The sequence below is a fragment of the Paroedura picta genome, chromosome 4 (genome assembly GCF_049243985.1).
Source record: "Paroedura picta isolate Pp20150507F chromosome 4, Ppicta_v3.0, whole genome shotgun sequence".
NCBI classification, from domain to species: Eukaryota; Metazoa; Chordata; class Lepidosauria; order Squamata; family Gekkonidae; genus Paroedura; species Paroedura picta.
In genome coordinates, this window is record NC_135372.1 from 36,628,776 (window position 1) to 36,641,214 (window position 12,439).

Sequence of the window (12,439 nt, forward strand, 5' to 3'; positions counted from 1 at the left end):
CACCCCACACCAGATGCCCAAAGAAAGAGATCCAGCACCCCAAAAAAGTTTCACCCAATTCCCAGCAAGATCTTCTGCTTCATCATTTAGGCTATGGTTGGCCAAGGTTGTCAACCTCTACGTGGGGCCTAGAGTTCTCCTGGAATTACAAGTGACCTCCTGGTTCCCCGGAGAAAATGGCTGCTTTGGAGGGTGGTTTTTATTAAATTCATGGGTTCAGTAAAGACATGGACACTTCAGCTCCAAACAACCAACTCTTTACTAAGCACAAGAACACTGAACAACAACAAGCAGAACTGGGGAACTTATATACGTTTTGAGGCTCCCACCAAGACACACGATTGGTCCTTCACGGAGGTCCCTGATAGGTCCATTACATAGTCCAATGAACGAGTAGGAATGTGGACTCGACGAATCCCTTCCCAGTCTCTTGCTCCAAGCTCCATGCCTCAGATTGTCCATGCCTCAGATTATGGCATTATGGGACCCCTCCTTCCCAGACCCTGCTCTCCCCACACTCTAGGGATTTCCATTTTAGATGCTGCCTTTTCCAGCATCTAAATCTGTGACTTTTTTACAGGCCTACCCACACCCTTCAGCCAAGGAAGGGGAGGAGGGGCATATCCTACAATCTCTCTGGCGGCTGCTTGACTAGAGACATTTGAGGGGATGGCCTCAAGAATCATTACCATGTCTTTTGTTACGAAGGACAATATGAATCCCAATAATCAGGACGAAAACTTCATTACTGGAAATTCTATTAGGGCTCTGTTGGACATTTGCCCGTGTTTTGTTCTCCTCCCCTGGATGAAACTGGCAGTTTCAGTGAGAAATCTCTCCTGAGAAATATTTAGATTGTACAACTCGTCCCCCTTTTCTATTCAAAGTCATCGCTTCCCTTGATGGATAATCTTTTTCATGAATCACCCACAGGAGAGACCCCGGTCAATATGTAATCATGGAGGGAGTCGAACATGCCAGGTAAAAAAACCCAAAACATACAAACTAAAGGTCATTGAAGGAAATTAAGAGACAGACATTAGGGAAGTGGGAAGACATTTTCTGATGCCATCAACATTTAGAGAAAATCACAAGCAGTTTTTTATCTGAACATATAAAACGGGAAGAGGGTTCTGGGAGGAGTTGGGAGTCATCGCTTACCTATCGGGTAGGTTGTCCCAACTGTCCCATCCCTGATTAGCCATCCATCCAATGAATGTCCCACCCCTTTTCACAACAGTCAGACAGCTCTGCACAGGATCTGGAAGCAGGCATACACAATGCACAGCATTCCTTGAAAACGGAGGTACTGAAAAAACAATGGCACAAAAATATTTTATCAGCACACATACCAGATTCCCTGAAAGTAAACTGGCAGCAATGTTTCGCCTCATCATTGTTTGAGCGTTGAAAGAGAGTATGGGATTAGGACCTGGGTTCGAATCCCATCTTGGCCCAGAAGCACAGTGGCCCATTTTCTCACAGCCTAAGCTTCTGGGAGAAATGTCAGAGGATTATCAGGGACTCCTTCTTAGGCAAGGGGCTCTGACTCAGTGATGGAGCATCTGCCTAGTTTTGCAGAAGGTTACAGGTTATATTCTCAGCATCTCCACATAAAGGATCTGGCAGTAAGCAAGAAGTGATTCCTTGAAAGTTTCCACTAGTATGACCAACTGGTAAAGATTTAGGAGGACCAAGCTAACCTGCCTTTCAGGGCACCTAATTTTCTAGCCCATCCTAAGCCAAATGCTTAGGAAAGGAAGATAAACACACATGTGCTATACATATATACATACAGAGGCAGTGCAATTAAAATCAACCTAAAACACACTTGCCTTTAAAAACAAACATACCTTAGTCCACCCTTTCTCAACCTTTTTAACATTGAGAAACCCCTGAAATATTCTTCAGGCTTCGAGAAACCCCAGAAGTGGCAGAATCGTGCAGAATATGGTTGGGAAGCAGAGCTGTGGACACGCCCACCTGGTGCCCCTCCCCTCCCCATCCCCTCCAGGCTCATCATTGGCCATTTTGACAGGGGGCGGGTGGGCAGCGGGTGGAGTATATCACCCAATAAACGTTTAAGAAGAAGAAGAAAAGTTTGTTCATAAACTTAAAAGCTTTTCTCTACCCAAAGGAGAATCAAAGCGGCTTACAGTTGCCTTCCCTTTCCTCTCCCCACAACAGACACCCTGTGAGGTGGATGAGGCTGAGAGAGCCCTGATATTACTGCTCGGTCAGAACAGCTTAATCAGTGCCATGGCGAGCCCAAGGTCACCCAGCTGGCTGCATGTGGGGGAGTGCAGAATCGAACCCGGCATGCCAGATTAGAAGTCCGCACTCCTAACCACTACACCAAACTGGCTCTTAAACAAATTTAAAATATATGTTAAAAATTAATCAACTCCCACCCGTTCAGGAAACCCTTCCAGGGCCATCAAGAAACCCCAGGGTTTCACAAAACCCTGGCTGAGAAAGCCTGCCTTAGTCCATAAAAATACAAATTCTGAATGTTGATTTTCCCCCCAGCCACGCTGCGTGACAAAGCAAGAAGATACCAGCCAATTGCTTGTTCCGTACATTCAATTTATCTCCTGTGCTGGTTCCTTATCTAACCCCATCACTGCTTAGCCAACCCATTTCTCTTATACTGCTGATCATTTCCTCTCCCTTTCAGATATGGGGCTGTACAGGAAGGCAAAGCTATGGCTAGTCGCTTTTCCAGGAGAACACCATTAAGCGGAAGCTGATGGGAACACGAGAAGACAAATAAGGACACAGAGAACCGGAGAGTCATAGAAGATCCAGGAAACAGATTAGAGATCTTAGGGAGGAAAGCTAGAGGGAAATTGCTTTTACATAAGCAGCAATTCTGTTAGCAGAACAAGTTCGTTCATTAGGTAGTCCGGAAAACGACCCATTTTTTAACAGATTCCCATCCCTGACATGCACAGAGATTCTGTGATCACTCAGTCTTCAAACGGTTCAGCTACAGATTATGTTTATTTCCTTGTTTAGCCAGCATGGTGTAATGCTTAAGAGAAGTAACCTCTAAGCCAGAGATCCAGGTTTGATTCCCCACTCCTCCTCCACATGCAGCCAGTTGGGTGAGCTTGGGTCAGTCACAGTTCTCTTAGAGCTGTTCTCACAGAGCAGTTCTCTTAGAGCTCTCTCAGCCCCACCTACCTCACAGGGTGTATCTTGTGAGGGGAGGAAGAGAAAGGTGTTTGTAAATCGCTTTGGAACTCCTTCAGGTAATGAAAACTGGGGTATAAAAATGAGCTCCTCTTTTTCTTTCAATGGCTTTGGCTGCAAATTTTCCTCAGTCGAGAGGGGGCGGGGATAAAAGCAGATGGGGATTTTTCCCCCCAAAGGGCAGGGGGAGGGAGAGAAAGAGTTAAGCCCTCTCCTCACTGTTCTCCTTCTTAATAAAGTAACCCCAGAGGCAGCACTTGGGAAAAGCCATGATCACGGAAGAAGCCATAACTTTAGTGTGACTCATTCAAAGGTCACGACAAATTGTACGGAAGGAAGTCTCACATAGGAGACATAAATTACCAGGCAGTGAATGTTAGTTTTTAGAGGGTGCAATCCTTTCCTAGATACGAATGCAACTCTGTTTCATTTCTTAGTAGGGTTGCCAGCTCTGGCTTGGGAAATACAGGAAGACTTTGGGAGAGCAGCTGGGAGTGGGTGGGATTTGGGGCAGGAAGGGACCACAATGCAGTACAATGCTGTGGCATCCACCCTCCAAAGCAGCCATTTTCTCCGGGGAAACTTATTAAGTCTGCAGGTTCAGTGATCACAGACTCCAAGTCTTCAGAACAGCTCTTTTTATTTAGCCACTCCAGCAACAGACTACAACTACTGACCAGAGAAAAACAGGCAAATGCATGCACTTTTATACCTTTCAGGCAGCCCACTGCTGCCTCTGATTGCCTCTAAGCAGAGCAATCCGATTGGCCCTAAACAGAGCAATCGGATTGGCTCTAAGCAGAGCGATCAGGTTACTTTGATTGGTTGGTTCCTTGGCTGGCAGAAGCCCTCATTTGCATCAGTGACCAAATGCCCATGGACATAACATGTTACCTGAAGATGAGCTGTAAAATCGAGGGATGCCCAGATCCCACCTGGGGACTGGCATCCCTAAAATGTTCATCTGATACCTGAATCCTATATATTATAACTTCAAAAGGGCTCAGAAGGGGGAAAAACCTCAGTGGATAAACAATTAGATCAAGGTCACATTGCAGGTCGGTCCCACCTGGGAACTAGCATCCCTATTTCATAGCAAATTTAAGGACCAAATATTTACCAGGAAAGCAGCGTTGTCATACAGGTATGCTATCAAGGCATGCATCCCTCCCTGAGCCGCAAGGGAAGGCAGTATACCTACAGTCCCAGCTGAAGCACAATGTATTAAGTGCCTGGGCACACAATCACCATGCCCTCTTGCTTCTTCTAGAAGTGCTAGTCCCCAGCTGGGACCTGGGGATCCCCTGGAGTTATAGCTCATCTCCAGAGTAAGAGCAAAGTAACTGGCTGCTTTGGTGGGCTTCATTGCACTGAGGTCTCCCCCCCCCCCAAATCCTGCCCACTCCTGCCTCCACCCACAAAGTCTTCAGGTATTTCCCAATTTAGAACTGGCAACCCTATTCCTCTGTCAGTGGAAGAGCTCAAGACTGAAGGACAGCGTGGTTCTGCTTAGAGATAGATTCAAATGGGTAGCCGTGTTGGTCTGAAGCATATTGCATAAATATGCAGGCTAACAGGGTTGGGTCTGTCCAGGCTTTCAACTTTAGTCTTTAGTCAGAATTTCTTCCTTTGGGTAGGGAAAAACCTGGAGATTTGGGGGAATGGGGCCTGAAGTGGGGGGCTCAGCAAGGTACAATGCTATGCAGTCCATCCTCCAACTGTTTTCTCCAAGGCAATCTTAAAGCAGTGGTTTTAACACTAACAAATAGGAAGTAATTAGTAAACTGTGTTGTATGTGGGGGAGCAGGGATTCAAGCCCAGCTTGCCAGATTAGAGGTCCACACGCCTAGCCACTGCACCAAGCTGAATTATCATATGGCATAATATGGCATAAACTGGATACAATGACACAGTTTACTAATTTGCCACTAATTTACATTTTTTATATACCTGATTTTCTGTATACCTTATTTTGTGTTCCACTTTGTCTGTGGAAGTATGAATGCACATGAAAGCTCACACCTTGAATACATCTTTGTTGGTTTTAAAGATACCATGGAAGTATAGTTGCCCAGCCAGTGATTTGGCACTCCTGGCTATCTATGAACTTATCATACTGAACTATGTAAAGGTAAAGAAAAAGGTAAAGGTATCCCCTGTGCAAGCACCGAGTCATGTCTGACCCTTGGGGTGACGCCCTCCAGCGTTTTCATGGCAGACTCAATACGGGGTGGTTTGCCAGTCCCTTCCCCAGTCCTTACAGTTTACCCCCCAGCAGCAAGCTGGGTACTCATTTTACCGACCTCGGAAGGATGAGTCAACCTTGAGCCGACTGCTGGGATTGAACTCCCAACCTCATGGGCAGACAGCTTCAGACAGCATTTCTGCTGCCTTACCACCCTGCGCCACAAGAGGCTCAGGAATTATGTAATACACCTATGTCAATACTTCACAGACATAAATATAATATTACATGTACCATCTACTAACAGAATTGGGCATGCAGGAAGAAGCAGGTTTGGCTGGGGCCACAGCTCTGCAATTTGGGCAATAGCTTCCGGAGGAAAACCTGTGATGAGTCCAGATTCCCAGGGATGGCGTATGTGTGGGGTGCATTTTCCATCCCTTGTGCAATTTTCACAGGCCCTTACTTGTTACAATCAACCAGTGCTCTGTGACTGCATTTCCAGCCCCCAAATCTGACATCTCATAATTCAGCTTTCAGAGGAGCTCCACCCACACATTCACAAAGGTAAGTGTCACCCCACTGCTCAGACCTTTATTGGCTACGAGGATAAATTTGCAGAGAATCACTCAAGAAGGGGCGTTTGTCTGCACCCCAAACATAAAACCAGGAATTATGACCCGAAGCCCTCTTCCTTCCAAGGACCTTGGATGGCAGCAGAAGCTCTCTGGGCACACCTGCGCATATTATGGCCTCACAGCTTTTATCTCAATGGGCAACCTGCCATCTGTCCCTACATTATGCTCCATACACTCGGCGAGTTTGAATTGCAGCCGCCGTCTGCTCCGTGCCTTTCCCTGACAGGTATGACAGAACAAATCTGCCACTCAAAGTGTTGCAAGACTTTGGGTGATGCTCAATGACTTTTTTTAAAAAGGATTTCAATTATATCTTTAAATGCCTGCCGCATTACATGTTGTTGTTGGGTTTTGGTTCTATTTCTTGGAGCTGCCCTTTAAGACAACTTGGAAGCACCAACTGGTACAAAGGATACCTGCACATTGACTACCTGGTTGTGGCCACTATGAACACATCACACCAGGATCCTTTGGTATTACAGCTCATCTTCAAATCGAAGAGATCAGTTCCCCTGGAGAAAATGGCTCCTTTGGAGGGTGGGCTCCATAGCCTTACACTTCACTGAGGTCCCTCCCTGCCCCAAATCCCACCTACTCCTGGCTCCACCTCCAAAATCTCCAGGTATTTCCCAACCCAGAGCTGGCAACCCTACATCACACCTGTGCTTTGCAGATATGCTGGTTCCCCATGAACTTCCAGGCTCAATTCAGGATGCCAGTCAAACCTTTAAAGCTCTTCGCAGCATAGGACCTGCAGACCTGAAAGACCATCTCCCTAGCATGAGGCTGTGCACCACCTTAGGTCTAACCAATATTCTTTGTTGCCAAGCCCCCCTCCCCATTTTGCCTCAAGGAAATCCAGATTTTTGCCTGCCATTCAGTCCATTAGACCGGCTTGCCTGAAGCCATTTAACAGGCACCATTTCATCTTTGAGAAGGGCCTATAAACACTCTTTTTTGTTAACTCTGCAATGCAGCCTTGCTGGGTCACACCAATGGGTCATCTAGGCCAGCATTCTGTCTTGCACAGTGGCCATCCAATTCCTTTGGGCACAGAGGCTGAGGCCTTCTCCTGTTGTTGCCTCCTGGCTCTGGGATCCAGCTGTTTCATGCTCTGGAACAAGAAAGTTCCCCTCAGCCAGTTGTTCAGTGGTGGAGGCAATACCAATTGTGGGGCTTTAGCCTGGGGAATTTGTAGATTCTTAAAAGCATGGAAGCAATTCTGAGATCACTCTCAGTTTCCTTTTTTGTTTTGTTTTGTCTTGCAAAGGCTCTTCAGAAAGAGACAAGCTATAAAGGTCTTTGTCAAATGAATAAAGATGAAAGCATAACCCGCCTGAGTCATGGAAAAGCAGGATTTCGTTAAAAAAAACACAAAGGTCGGCAAGCAACTCAGAGACACCATCACATTTCTTCAGGCCTCCCAAGCAAGGATCAAAATGTCTCCCCAGCGCTGGTGCAGAGGCAACCTCCAGGCTGGGGGGAGGGAGGGAGGAAATGGGCAGTTCAAGCTTTTCATGGGAAGAAGATAAATCCCACCCCCGGGAAATAAAATCTCTGCTAAAAGGGACAGGTAGGGATGTCGGCCTCCAGGTGGCACCTGGGGATCCCCTGGAATTACAGCTCATCTCCAGACTGCAGAGATCGTCCCTCTGGAGAAAATGGCTGCTTTGGAGGGTGGAGTCCATAGTATTATACTCCACTGAGGTCGCTCCCTGCCCCAAATCCCTCCCACTCCTCACTCCACCCCCAAAGTGTCCAGGAATTTCTCAACCCAGAGCTGGCAGCCCTAGGGACAGGATGTTTCTCTCCAGGCCGGTTGGCAGCCTCATTTAAAGCAAGTGTGAATAACCTATTTCAGATTCTCAAGTGCCAAGATCAAAGTATTCTAGGATAGCGGTCCACAACCTTTGTCAGGCTGCGGACCACTGCGCTGGGGTGCGGGGAGTGGGCGACCCGGGGCCCCGCGCACACACAGCAGCCCCGGCGCAAACGCACATGCACGTTTGCACTGCCGGCATGCCGGCGGCCGCGGCTCCCTCTCCCCGCCCCTCCAGGCTGCAAGGAAATCGGCCGCCAAAGCGGCCAATTAGCTTGCGGCCCGGCAAGCTTCTCTTCCCGCCCCCTCCCAAAGCAAGAAGTAAGATTTGCTTGCAGCCTGGCGAGCTTCTCGCTGGGGGGGGGGGGCGGAAGAGGGAGGCACGGCACGGCACCAGGCCATGGCCCGGGGATTGGGGACCACTGTTCTAGGGCACCAGACGCAAGTACAGGTATTAAAATCTGAGCTGTTGTTTCTTCTAAGGCAGGGTTTTTCAACCTTAAATTTAAAATTTAAAAACACTAAAAGTTTGCCACATCAACAACAGTTTTGTCATAAACTGCTCAAAAACAATCTCACAATATCAGAAAAGGATTAGTATTTCAATATCCATTTTCTCAAATAAGTTATTCCTTCCTTCCTTCCATTCACTCTCTTCCTTCCTTCCTTCCTTCCTTCCATTCACTCTCTTCCTTCCTTCCATTCACTCCCTCCCTTCCTCTGCTTGAAATAGTCTTCAGCATGTCTCCTGTTCCATGAGCACATGAGTGACAATCCCCTAAAACAATAACCAATCCATCTCAAGGGACTCACCCAACTCTAGATGGCTAGACCTGCTAAGAAACATGTTTATAAAATCCAGGGGGGGGGGGTAGCCGTGTTGGTCTGAAGCAGCTGTACAAAATTTGAGTCCAAAGGCACCTTGAAGACCAACCAAAGATTTATTCTAGGTATGAGCTTTCATATTTCATTGTTTGAGAAGTGCGCACGCACACGAAAGCTGAGCCCTTGAATAAAACTTTGTTGGTCTTAATTGGACTCGAACATTGGTAAAATGCTTTTATGGAGCTCCATAATAAATCACCACATTTTTACAAGATTGCCCTTTCAGATTTTGAAACGGCTTCTCTTGCAAAAACACCCAACATACTGCTCGTGTTCACAGTCTCCTGCTCTAGAGGGGAAGAGAAATATATGGGGAAAGAGTGGAGTTAATTGAAACACTTGAAAATCAAAATAAGGGCTTCGTGCGGGAAGAAATGACAGCTAGCACATATTCAAGAGAAGGTGGAAGCAGGTTTCCAAGTCATTGTTCAATCCAGAAGCTGTTCAGATCCCAATTCCTTATTTAGTCTCCTTGTATTCTTCAAAACTGAATCTAAGAACTGCTAATAAGGAAACATTTGTTTTGCATCCGGTTATATGAGGCTCTACCTACCATGTGACCAAATACTGGCCAGACCCCAGCCTTAGCACCTAGGTCAGAGCTGTGCTTCAGAGACAAGCCTACTATGCACAAGCCCTTAGCTTTGGGGCATTGATAAAAACTGCCTAAGCATGTAGATTGGTATAGTATAGCCCGATTTTTATCAGTTCTTGGAAGCTACGCAAGGCTGGAACCTGAATAGTAATAGGGGAAGAATCGAGTAGACTCAGACTCAGAAACCTGGCATGGGAACAAGTGAGTATGCGATGAAATGGATTCTGGTTACGTAAATACGCAGTTATCCTTTTGGTGCTGTGGTTGCTGAACTGGAACCATCGTGGAAGGTTTTTCAGAGGGAGGCCACAGCAAACCATCTCTGCTTAGTCACATGGCTTGAAAACCCTATTGGAGGCTTTCTCAACCAGGGTTTCCTGAAACCCTGGGGTTCCTTGATGGCCCTGGAAAGGTTTCCTGAATGGGTGGGAGTTAATTATTTTTTTAGACATTTGTTAAACATTTATCGAGTGATATGACCATATGTACAGCCTCTTGTGGCGCAGAGTGGTAAGGCAGCGACATGCTGTCTGAAGCTGCCTGCCCATGAGGTTGGGAGTTCAATCCCAGCAGCCGGCTCAAGGTTGACTCAGCCTTCCATCCTTCCGAGTTCGGTAAAATGAGTACCCAGCTTGCTGGGGGGTAAACGGTAATGACTGGGGAAGGCACTGGCAAACCACCCCGTATTGAGTCTGCCATGAAAACGCTAGAGGGCGTCACCCCAAGGGTCAGATATGACTCGGTGCTTGCACAGGGGATACCTTTACCTTATGACCATATGTGGTCATGTCGATCTGCCCCCCATGGCCAAAAATGGGGAGGGGAGGGGGTGTACACAGCTATGCTTCCCAACCTTATTCTGGGATTTCTCAAAGCCTGAAGAATGTTTCAGGGGTTTCTCAACGGTAAAAATATATATTTTTTAAAGGCCGCCCCGTGGAGTCGCCCTAATTCAGCTGCAACTTGACAGCACTTTAGATGCCTAAACTGCCAGTGCCCGTGACCCAAATGGTACTGGTCGATAGTTTTCCTGGTGCCCAAATGAACTCTTTGCAGCAGCCTGATCTCCCACCTCCCTGGTCAGTGTTTAGATGGCTCCGTTCCTTCTCTGCCACCCTCACAGCCTCCCCCCCCCAAGCCATGGCCATGCTCCAGCTGGCCTCTTTCAGCCGAGGCTGGCAGCCATGCCTTATTCACCCAGCTTGGCACTTCAGCCAGCTTCCTGCCCTGAGCACCTACCCCATGCCCTAGCTCAGGGCTGCCCACTAGGCCAGATGCATCGTGGCTACGACTGGAGGACAGGCAGGACAGACTGGGGGACGGGCACTGCCTCACCCTGCCCCTGACACAGACTAGACAGACGCTGCCCGTACACAGGTATGCCTTCCTCCTGTCTGCGTCAAGCTAATAAGCATTCTTGTTCATTAAGAAAAGCAATGGGTAGGCAGTTTAGAAAGGCTGCAGATCCATCCATCACCCCTCAGTCAAGCCATCCATCACGTACATGGCTGTGTGGTGCCTCTGTGCCCTCTGAATAACAAAGCAGCTCAGCTTCTTTGTAGAACCCAAGGTGTGACATTGACCACCTTGCCTTATGGTAATCAAACCTACGCTGAGCTCACTGGGATAACTGAAACGTTTATTTGTACACAGACGGCTTTCCAGCTAGGGGCTGTTTCCTGCAGGAGAAGATGCATCCCAGGCACTTCGAGAATTTCCCTTTTGTGGAAAAATCCTGTACAGAGTGGTGGTTAAAAGAAGCCTTTTTCAACCTTTGGACTGTGGCAGAGCTCCTGAAATATTTTTCAGGCTTCGAGGAACACCGGAAGTGGTGAGACGCCCCTTCAGAGACGTGGGTGCAGAAGTATGATGCAGGAGCCAGCCAATCGATCAATCATTTACTGTTTCCTCTGCAGGGAAGACACTAGGGTGTAAACTGCACGGAGCTTTTATTCCAACCCCAGATCGATTCAGTCCCTGCCCTCTACACAGAATGCGATTTCTGTTTGGATTTTGGACGATTTAAATTTTCCTTCTGCAGCAAGAAGGATTGATCCGGAGTGACCCTACCTTTATTGTGCGATATCTCAGAGTGCTTTTAATCCTCAATATCCATTTGGGAAAGAAAGCTCCGTGGTAGAGAACCTCTGATAGGCTACACCTGGTCATGTGACACGCTTGCCTTAAAGAAGAAGCCCCTAATCTCTCTCAATTTCTGTCGGTCCTGGATTTTTCCTCCGTCCTCTGCCTTTTTCAATCCTCTCCCCCTCCCCTCCAAGAAAAGAAAGAGGCTCCCTGCCTGGCTCCTCCCCCCCCCCTTCAAGAAAAGAAAGAAAGAGGCTTGGCTCCCCCCCCCTTCTGAACTACCCTAAGCACGTGCAGAAGACTTTCCTGTTTCAATGGGGGGGGGGAGAAGAAGACCTGAGTTCAAAGCGATCTGAATTCAACAGGATTGACAATGGAGTAAAGAAAGTAAGTGCAGACTCTGCCCTGGCCTGTAGAACAACAGGGGAAGGGGCTCCAGTGGTGTTTAATGATGTCAGCGGCCATCTGACCTTCTGGGAAGGCCGTGTAACCCCTGGGGAGCTGTTGCATAACCTCAAGATACCCTGGAACCCTGGCTGGGAATCCCTGTGTTAGAGTATGGGACTAGGATGTGGGAGAATTCAGTCTGAACCCCCAGTCTTCCACAAAGCTCTTGGATCTTTCCCTGGGGAGTGGCATTTCCTGCTGCTACTCTCAGCATGATATCCTGCTTCTTGCAAGTTCCACAGACCCTCTCTGCCTCTTTACTCTCAAGTATGTTAGTTCCTGCATAAAGATTTAACTGCACTGAAATCTATTTGTGCATCTCTGCAGTGTTAATCACTCAGCCAACAGGTTAAGCTGTAAGTATGTAACTGGCTCAAGGTCATCCAGTAATGTTCCCCAGCAGAGCGGGAATTCAAACTTGGGTCTTCTTCCAAACCCTTGTCCAACATGCTAATCACTACACTATATTAGGTGCAAACTGTTAAAGAAGATTGTCTTGATTCATTTGGGTGCCTATTTAAATCAACTGAGATGGGCCTTAAGTTTCTTTGGGCTTGCAACTAAGCAGTTACATCAGAGTAGGCCAGCTT

The 12,439-nt window shown here is 47.5% G+C and overlaps 1 protein-coding gene across 4 annotated transcripts in view; it reads right to left on the bottom strand.

Moving 5' to 3' along the window:
- The window catches only part of LOC143835183 (protein FAM163A-like), a 100,391-nt gene that overhangs the window by 69,936 nt on the left and 18,016 nt on the right, over nucleotides 1-12,439 (bottom strand). The window contains exon 2 of one of the 4 annotated variants that reach the window (XM_077332433.1): nucleotides 1,162-1,309. The exons of the other annotated variants lie outside the window; for them this stretch is intronic. The gene's annotated coding sequence lies outside the window, so the exon portion shown is untranslated. The remainder of the gene's footprint in view (nucleotides 1-1,161; nucleotides 1,310-12,439) is intronic. 4 annotated transcript variants of the gene reach the window in all.